Source organism: Macaca thibetana, chromosome 1 (genome assembly GCF_024542745.1).
Source record: "Macaca thibetana thibetana isolate TM-01 chromosome 1, ASM2454274v1, whole genome shotgun sequence".
Taxonomy (NCBI): Eukaryota; Metazoa; Chordata; class Mammalia; order Primates; family Cercopithecidae; genus Macaca; species Macaca thibetana.
This window is the reverse complement of record NC_065578.1, coordinates 64,331,217-64,341,548: the sequence shown is the minus strand read 5'-3', so window position 1 is coordinate 64,341,548 and position 10,332 is coordinate 64,331,217. Positions and strand designations below refer to the sequence as shown.

At 44.1% G+C, this 10,332-nt stretch overlaps 1 long non-coding RNA gene across 1 annotated transcript; it reads right to left on the bottom strand.

Moving 5' to 3' along the window:
- Positions 1-1,312: 1,312 nt before the first annotated feature.
- LOC126943778 (uncharacterized) lies at positions 1,313-10,129 on the bottom strand. Its single transcript, XR_007721844.1, has 3 exons — positions 10,107-10,129; positions 4,896-4,993; positions 1,313-1,461 (listed from the first exon to the last, which is right to left on the bottom strand). It is a non-coding gene; the product is annotated as an uncharacterized LOC126943778 (long non-coding RNA).
- Positions 10,130-10,332: the final 203 nt, after the last annotated feature.

The window sequence follows — 10,332 nt, the reverse complement described above, 5'->3', positions numbered from 1 at the left end:
GTTGCCAAGGCTGATCTTGAACTCCTGGCCTAAGGAAATCCTCTCTTCTTAACCTCCCAAAGTGCTGGGATTATAGTCCCATTGAGCCCAGCTCCCACTTAGCTCTTGCTGGAATCCACCTCTTCCTAGTTGTGTGACTTGCAGCAACTAACCTAATCTTTCTGAATCTCCATTTTCTACTTCTTAGGCTGTTGCAAGGACAAATGAAGTGCCAAAGACAGACAGACATTGGTGTAGATATAGATAAGGATACGGATAGAGGTATGCAGATGTTCAAGAAACATTAGTTTTTCATCCCTGTATTTACAAATCTCAGCTTCTGGTGCTATGTCCATTACTTCAGGCCTCCTTCACTTGCCATGAAGGCCTGAGTCTGCCATTTCTTCACAGATATTCTCCTATGTGTCCACCATTCCCATGCCATTCTTTCTCTTTTTCATTCGTAGCCTGTACCGCTGAGGTCCCTGAAAGCACTATGACTGAGCCAGCACAGCTCACAGCAGACCCATCTGCTTGGATCATCTTTCTTTCTATCTTCATCCCTATCCCCACAGCACCCATACTTCCCAGCCATCCTTGATACTCAAAGTTTGGTCTGAGGGCCAGCAGCAGTATCACCTGGGTGCATTAGGAATGCAGTATGTGATGCCCCACTCCAGACCTGGAATTCTGCATTTCGACAGGGTTAACATTCCTCCTTCAGGAATCTTTCTCTGATGTCCCTGTAGTAAGTTAGGGGCTCCTATGCCATGCTCCATCCCATAGGAATCAGCCTGCCGTAGAACCAAAGAAACTCATTCCTGGCCTTGGGACCCACATGTGCAAAAGACTACAGGCTAAAAATATCCTAGAGCATGTGGTATATGGATTAATCTATCCCCCCCACTGCAATGAATTTTTTTTTTTTTTTTTTTTTTTTTTTTTGAGACAGAGTCTCACTCTGTCACTCAGGCTGGAGTGCAGTGGCGTGACCTCAGCTCACTGCAACCTCTACCTCCCTGGTTCAAGTGATTCTCCTGCCTCAGCCTCCTGAGTAGCTGGGATTACGGGCATGCACCAGCTGTGTTTGGCTAATTTTTGTATTTTTAGTAGAGATGGAGTTTTACCATGTTGGCCAGGCTAGTCTCAAACTCTTGACCTAAGGTGATCCGCCTGCCTCAGCCTCCCAAAGTGCTGGGGTTACTGGTGTGAGGCACCACACCCAGCCTCCACTGCAATGATTTATGTACATATCTGTCTCCCTTACTCATCCATGAGTTCCTTAAAAGCAGGAACTGAGTCCTGTTGATCTTTGTATTTCCAATACCTGGCATAGTGTCCGGCATAGAGTAGGTGTCCAACAAGTATACAGATAGGACAGCAACAAGAAGATAGGCTTGGAGAGAGATTTCTTCTGGGCTTAGTTCATTGTCCATCAAACTGGTATCTTGAGCTTTCTTCTAGAGCAGTAGGATAAGACCACTAAGAAAAAAAAGGTTTTTCAATTAAAGGAAGAAATTACAAATGATGGGTAGGTTTCCGGGTGCTCTGTAAGCTATCCTTTTTAAAAATCCTTCAGAAATATATTTCACTGGTAACAGTAAAAAAGATGAGGAGGAAGAAGTTCAGAGGTGGCTGAATAGTGAAGAGTGAGCATATGTTTTTGGTTTTACTGCTGCTCCAGTTTCAACTCCAAAGGCATGCATGTATTTCCCTGGAGACACATGTGACTTAGTTACAGCCCTTGTGCTACATTTCTTTTGTCTATAGCACAAGGGTGAATGCCTCTTATGCTCATTTCTGAGAAAGGAGCCCAAGTTCAGCTGGTTTGTCCTTGTTACATTAGCTGAAGTTGAGAGAGCCTTAACTCCCACCTCCTTTACAAAAATTCTATAGAAATTATGAAATTTAGAATCAAACAGAGATTAAAAGTCCTCTAGTCTGCCAGTCTCCAACTTGTACCCCTTGGCTCTATTAGCATTATTGCAAAAAGTCCACAAATCTATGTAGGCATTTAGCATTGGGTTCAGGCTGAATAAAGGTTATGTCTTGCACAAACAGGTTCTATTTTTCAAGTCATAAGTGGCTTAAAACACTGACTCTAGAGCCATAAAGCCTGAGTTGAATCTCAGCTCCACCAGTACTTAGTTGTGTGCCTTGAAGCAAGGCACTTTCTGTGCCTGTTTTCTCATCGGTAAAACAGGGATAACTATACTTATTTCACAGAGTTAACATAGGGAGCTGCCTAAAGACTGCACAGAGTCCGGGCGTGGTGGCTCATGCATGAGCCTCCTAGCAGTTTGGCAGGTCGAGGTGGGTGGATCACCTGAGGTCAGGAGTTCAAGACCAGCCTGGCCAACACGGTAAAACCCCATCTCTACTAAAAATACAAAACTTAGCCAGGCACGGTGGTGGATGCCTGTAATCCCAGCTACTCGGGAGGCTGAGACAGGAGAATTGCTTGAACCCAGGAGGCAGAGGTTGCAGTGAGCTGAGATTATGCCACTCCATTCCAGCCTGGGCAAAAGAGCAAAACTCAGTCTCAAAAAAAAAAAAAAAAAAAAAAAAAAAAGCACAGAAGCATTGCTCCAGAGAGGAAACACAAAGTCCCACAGGCATCCATGTCCTAAACAGCTGCAGCTTGGTGCTATTCTGAGAATCAAGCTCCCAGAGGTCTGCATCCTGCCCTGGGGTCTGGGCTGCTGCTGCCATCACTGGGCTAAGGTGGGAGAGGGGAGGCTGGGCAGTCCCATGCACCCCAAGGAAAATTCCCACTGCTGCTGCGGCAGAATACTGTGGGACCAAGGCGTGAGCAAATTATACTGCCCGCAGTTACCTGCCTTGGCCGCTCCAGCAGAGATGGGCTCCACCTTCAATGGTGGCAGGCCCACAGTGTAGTCACCATTGCCCACATCTGAGCCACACTGCCCGTTCCTATTGCAGCCAGCACCTGAATGCACTACCAAGGGGGCCTGAGGACATGTCTATCAGCCTGGTCTCCTTCCACCAGTACTCAAGTATGTTACCCAGAGGTTGGGTCAACCCAACCTGCCAATACCACTACAGCTATCACCCAACTGCATGCATCACCAGAGGGCCAGGGCACTAGCCTGGCAACCTGTCACAGCCACTACCAACACCACCATGGACCTCCTGGACTCCAGTGGGTTTGTTCCACCACTGCTACTGCCATGGCCCACAGCATCCCAGCTGCCAAGGGGCCTGAGAATTTGCACATATGCCCAACACACTGCTTGGCCTACCACTACTGCCACTGGGGCTCAAACACTGGCCCACTTGGCACCCTAGTTCCAGCAAAACCTAACCACAGACTCCACCGATAACCACACCTAGAGCCACCAAAAAAGCATGGATGCCACTGATGCCATTTATAGCTGAAGAAACACAGCCAGGCTGGGTGCGGTGGCTCACACCTATAATCCCAGCACTTTGGGAGGCCAAGGTGGGTGGATCACCTGAGGTCAGGAGTTTGAGACCAGTCCTACCCATATGGTGAAACCTCGTCTCTACTAAAAATACAAAAATTAGCTGGGCATGGTGGTATGCGCCTGTAGTCCCAGCTCCTCAGGAGGCTGAGACAGCAGAATTGCTTGAACCCCTGGGAGGCAGAGGTTACAGTGAGATAAGATCGCACCACTGTACTCCAGCCCGGGTGACAGACTGAGATTCCATCTCAAAAAAAAAGAAATCACATAGCCCACATGCTATTGCATGCACCCCAAATCAAGACCAACCAACGACACCCTATCTAACCAAAAACATATACACTTCTTTAGGGAAAAGCAATTTCAAAAAATTAGAAGTGACAATTATACTAGATATGCAGATGTCAATGCAAGGACACAGGAAACATGAAAAAGCAAGGAAATATGACACCACTAAAGGAAAACAATAATTCTCCAGCAGTAGATCCCAATAAAAAAGAAATTCACAAAATACTGATTTTAAAGAACCTTAGTGAGTTACAAGAGAATTCTGAAAAAGAATACAGAGAAATCAGAAAAACAACTCAGGATATGAATGAGAAATTTACCAGAGGTATTTTTATAAAGAACCAAACAGGCTGGGCGTGGTGGCCCATGCCTGTAATCCTGGCACTTTGGGAGGCTGAGGCGGGTGGATCACAAAGTCAGGAGATCAACACCATACTGGCTAACATGGTGAAACCCCATCTCTACTAAATAAACAAAAAATTAGCCGGGTGTGGTGGCGGGCACCTGTAGTCCCAGCTACTCAGGAGGCTGAGGCAGGAGAATGGCATGAACCCAGGAGGCGGCGCTTGCAGTTAGCAGAGATCGCACCACTGCACTCGAACCTGGGCGACAGAGGGAGACTCAGTCTCAGAAAAAAAAAAAAAAACCGAAAGCTTAGAACTGAAGAATTCATTTATTTAAGGAAATACAAAATACACTTGAAAGCTTCAACAATAGCTCATACCTGTAATCTTAGCAATTTGGGAGGTCAAGACAGGTGGATTGCCAGAGCTCAGGAGTTTGAGACCAGCCTGGTCAAAAATGGCAAAACTCTGTGTCTACTAAAGATGCAAACAATTAGCTGGGCGTGGTGACATGCACCTGTAATCCCAGCTACGCAGGAAGCTGAGGCACAAGAATCACTTGAACCCAGGAGGTGAAGGTTGCAGTTAATGCAGATCATGCCACTGCAGGCTGGGTGACAGAATAAGACTGTGTGTCTCAAAAAAAAAAAAAAAAAAAGGGAAAGAAAAGAAAGCTTCAACAATAGACTAGATCGCCAGGTGTGGTGGCTCACGCCTGTAATCGTGAGGCTGAGGCAGGTGGATCACGAGGTCAAGAGATTGAGACCATCCTGTCCAACATGGTGAAACTCCATCTGTACTAAAAATACAAACATTAGCTAGGCGTGGTGGTGCGTACCTGTAATCCCAGCTACTCAGGAGGATTAGGTAGGAGAATCACTTGAACCCGGGAGGTGGAGATTGCAGTGAGCCGAGATCGTGCCATTGCATTCCAGCCTGGGCAACAAGAGGGAAACTCCATCTCAAAAAAAAAAAAAAAAAAAAAAAAAAAAGACTAGATCAAACAGAAGACAGAATTTCAGAACATCAGGACAAGTCTTTTGAAACAATTTAGGCCGGGCGTGGTAGCTCACGCCTGTAAACCCAGCACTTTGGGAGGCCGAGGTGGGCAGATCACGAGGTCAGGAAATCGAGACCATCCTGGCTAACATGGTGAAACCCCATCTCTACTAAAAATACAAAAAAAAATTAAAAATACAAAAATTTAGCCAGGCATGGTGGCAGGCGCCTGTAGTCCCAGCAACTCGGGAGGCTGAAGCAGGAGAATGGCACGAACCCGGGAGGCGGAGCTTGCAGTGAGCTGAGATGCGCCACTGCACTCGAGCCTGGGCAACAGAGCGAGACTCCGCCTCAAAAAAAAAAAAAAAAAAGAAAGAAAAGAAAAAAAAGAAATAGTAAGATAAGAATAAGGAAAAAAAGAATGAGGCCAGCCACAGTGGCTCAGGTCAGTAAACCCAACTCTTTGGAAGGCCACAGTAGAAAGATTGCTTGAGTTCAGGAGTTTGAGACCAGCCTGAGCAACATAGTAAGACCTCATCTTTACTACTAATAATTTTTTTAAAGTAGGCTGGCATGGCCAGGCATGGTGGCTCACTCCTGTAATCCCAGCACTTTGGGAGGCCAAGGTGGGCTTATCAGCTGAGGTTGGGAGTTTGAGACCAGCCTGACCAACATGGAGAAACCCCGTCTCTTAAAAAAATACAAAATTTGCTGGGCACAGTGGCGCATGCATGTAATCCCAGCTACTCGGGAGGCTGAGGCAGGAGAATTGCTTGAACCCGAGAGGCGGAGGTTGTGGTGAGCCAAGATTGCGCCATTGCACTCCAGCCCGGGCAACAAGAGCAAAACTCCGTCTCAAAAACAAAAATAGGCTGGCATGATGGCACACACCTGTAGTCCTACCTACTCAGGAGGCTGAAGTGGGAGGACTGCTTGAGCCTGGGATGTCAAGCCTGCAGTGAAGTATAATTGTGCCACTGCCCTGTAGCCTGGACAAGGCAAGAACAAGACCCTATCTTGGAAAAAAAAAAGAAAAGAAAAAAGAATAAGCAAAGTATTCACGATATTTGAGACAACATAAAGCATCTGAATATTCTAATTATTGGTGTCCCTGAGGGCTAAGACAGAGTAAAAGAATTAGAAAACCTATTTAACTAAATAATAAATGAAAACTTCCCAAGTTTAGCAGGAAATTTAGACATCCAGGTACAAGAGGCTCAACGATCCCCAGGAAGATATAATGCAAAGATGTATTCTCCATGGCACATTATAGTCCAGACTGTCTATAATAAAAGACAAAGAGCAAATATTAAAAATGGCAAGAAAAAAGCATCTAGTCACCTATAAGGGAAACTACATCAGACTAACAGTGGATTGCTTTCCTTTTTTTTTTTTTTTTTTTTTTGAGACAGGGTGTCACTCTATTGCCCAGGCTATGGTGCAGTGGCATGATCACTGCTTACTGCAGCCTTGGCCTGCCAGTCTCAAGCGATCCTCCCAAGTATCTAGAACTACAGGCATGTAGTTCTAGTTACTACATGTAATCCCACCAAAGTGCTGGGATTACGGGAGTGAGCCACTACACCTGGACATGCCAGCCTATTTTTAAAAAATTATTAGTAGTAAAGATGAGGTCTTACTATGTTGCTCAGGCTGGTCTCAAACTCCTGAACTCTGGCTTTTCACACCTGGCTAATTTCTTAATTTTTAGTAGAGATAGGTCTCAGTATGTTGCCCTGGCTGCTTAACAATAAGTTTCAGAGCAGAAACCTTATAGGCCAGAAGAGAATGAGATGATATATTCAAAGTGCTGAAAGTAAAAAAAAAAAAAAGCCTGTCAGCCAAGGATACTATATCCAGAAAAATTATTTTTCATTAATGAAGGAGAAATAAAGTCTTTCTCAGACAAACAAATGCTGAGTGTTTTGGTTGGTTGTTTGAGGCAGGGTCTCACTCTATTGCCCAGTTTGGAGTACAGTGGCATGATTATAGCTCACTGTAGCCTCAACCTCCCAGGCTCAAGTGATCCTTCTGCCTCAGCCTCTCAAGTAGCTGAGACCACAGATACACACCAACAAGTTCGGTTAACTTTTAAATGTTTTGTAGAGATGGGGTTTGGCTTTGTTGCCCAGGCTAGTCTCAAACTCCTGGGCTCAAGGGATCCTCCCACCTTGGCCTCTGAAAGTGTTGAGATTACAGGCATGAGCCACTGCACCTGGCCTAAGGATATTCTTTATTGGTACACTGGCCCCATAAGAAATGCTCAAGGGAGTCCCAAACCTGAAAGTAAAAGGATGACATTTACCATCATGAAAACATACAAAAGTATAAAACTCACTGGTAAAGCAATCACACAAAGGAGGAAGAGAAAAAGCTCAAATGGTATCCGTACAGATAGCCACCAAAGCACACAAGAAACAGTAAGAGAGAAAGAAAGGAACAAAGAATATATAAAATAGCCAGAAAACAATTAACAATATGACAAGAACAAAGCCTCATGTATCAATAATAGCCTTAAACATAAATAGGTGAAATTCTCCACTTAAAAAATACAGAATAGCTAAATGGATTAAAATAATAATAGTAATAATATAGGATTTAACAATATGCTGCTTACAAAAAACTCACTTTGTAATCCCAGCACTTTGGAGGCCATGGTGGGTGGATCACCTGAGGTAAAGAGTTCAAGACTAGCCTGGCCAACTTGGCAAAACCCCGTATCCACTAAAAATACAAAAATTAGCCCAGCATGGTAGCATGCTCCTGTAATCCCATCTACTTAGGAGGCTGAGGCATGAGAATTACTTGAACCCAGGAGGCAGAGGTTGCAGTGAGCCAAGATCGCACCACTGCGCTCCAACCTGAGTGACAGAGCAAGACTATATATTAAAAAAAAAAGAAACTCACTTTGTCAGTAAAGACACATACAGACTGAAAGTAATGGGATGGAAAAATATATTCCATGCAAATGAAAACCAAAAGTGAGCAGGAATAGCTACACTTATATGAGACAAAACAGACTTTAGGCCAGACACAGTGGCTCACACTTTTAACCCCAGCACTTCGGGAGGCCAAAGTGAGAGAATCACTTGAGCCCAGGAGTTCAAGACCAACCTAGGCAACACAGTAAGACCTTGTCTCTACAAAAAAGTCAAAAATTACCCAGTCATGGTGGTGCACATCTGTAGTCCCAGCTATTTGGGAGGCTTAGGTGGGAGGACTGTTTGAGCCCTAGAGATGGAGATTGTGCCACAGCACTTTAGCCTGGGTGACAGGGTGAGACCCTGTCTCAAAAAACAAAAAACAAAACAAAACAGACTAAGTCAAAAGTAGTTTAAAAAAAAAAAAAAAAGAGAGAGACAAAGAAAGTCATTATATAATGATTAAGGGATCATTCCAGGAAGAGGAAATAACAATTCTAAATATATATGCTCCCAACTCTGGAGCACCAGAAAGCAAATAATACTAGATCTAAAAAGAGAGAGATAGACTGCAATACAATAATAGACAGGAACTTTAAGACCTCACTCTCAGCATTAGATCATCCAGACAGAAAAGAAAGAAAGAAACATTGGATGTAAACTGGACTTTAGACCAAATGGACCTAATAGAAATTTACAGAACATTCTAACAACTGCATAATATACATTATTATTTTAGTTTAGCTTAGTTTTTTGAGAGAGAGTCTCACTTTGTCACCCAGGCTGGAGTGCAGTGACATGATCTTGGCCTACTGCAACCTCCAGCTCCTGGGTTCAAGAAATTCTCATGTTTCAGTCTTCCAAGTAGCTGGAATTACAGGTGCACACCACCATGCCCAGTTAATTTTTGTATTTTTTGTAGAGATGGGGCTTCACTATGTTGGCCATGCTGGTCTCGAACTCCTGACCTCAAGTGATCCACCTGCCCTGGCCTCCCAAAGTGCTGGATTAGAGGTATGAGCCACCACGCCTGGCCAGAATATACATTCTTTTCCTCAGTACATGGAAGATTCTCCAGGATAGACCATATGTTAGGCCACAAAACAAGTCTCAACCAATTTTCTTTTTCTTTTTTTTTGAGATGGAGTCTCGCTCTGTCACCCAGGCTGAAGTACAGTGGTGAATCTGGCTCACTGCAACCTCCATCTCCCGGGTTCAAGTGATTCTCCTGCCCCAGCCTCCCAAGTAGCTGGGACCACAGGTACGTGCCACCACACCCAGCTAATTTTTGTATTTTTAATAGAGACGGGGTTTCACTATGTTGGCCAGGCCGATCTCAAACTCCTGACCTCAGGTGATCTGCCTGCCTCAGCCTCTCAAAGTGCTGGAATTACAGGCGTGAGCCACCACGCCTGGCCTCTCAACCAAATTTCTAAAAATCAAAATAATATCAAGCATCCTCTCAGACCACAATGGAATAAAATAAGAAATCAATACCAAGAGAAACTGTGAAAACTATACAAAAACGTGGAGATTAAGCAATAAGCTCCTGAATGATAAGTGGGTCGATGAAGAAATCAGGAAGGAAATAAAAAATTTCTTAAAATAAGTGAAAATGGAGTTACAACATACCAAAACCTGCAGGATACAGCAAAAGCAAAAGCTGCACTAAGAGGGGGCTTTTTTTTTTTTCTTTTCTTTCTTTCTTTCTTTTTTTTTTTTTGAGATAGAATCTTGCTCTGTCACCCAGGCTGAAGTACTGTGGCGGCGAGATCTTGGCTCACTGCAACCTCTGCCTCCCGGGTTCAAGTGATTCTCCTTCCTCAGCCTCCCAAATAGTTGAGACTACAGGCACACACTATCATGCCTGGCTAATTTTTGTATTTTTAATAGAAATGGGGTTTCACCATGTTGGCCAGGCTGGTCTCAAACTCCTGGCCTCAAGTGATCCTCCTGTCTCGGTCTCCCAAAGTGCTGGGATTACAGGCATGAGCCACCACATCTGGCCAAAAAAGAAAAATTACAAATTAACAATCTAACAAGGTACTTCAAGGAATTAGAAAAGCAAATACAAACCAAACCAAACATTATCAGAAGAAAATAAATAAGGTAGTCATGGTGGCATGTACCTGTAGTCCTAGCCACTCAGGAGGTTGAGGCAGAATGATCGTTTGATCCCAGGAGGTTGCAGTGACCTTTGATCACTCCACTGCATTCCAGCCTGGGTGACAGAGTGAGACCCTGTTTCAAAAAAAAAAAAAAAAAAAGATAAACAAAACAAGAAGTTGGTTATTCAAAAAGATAAACAAAATTGATAAATCACTAGCTAGACTAACCAAGAAGAGAAGTCCTGAA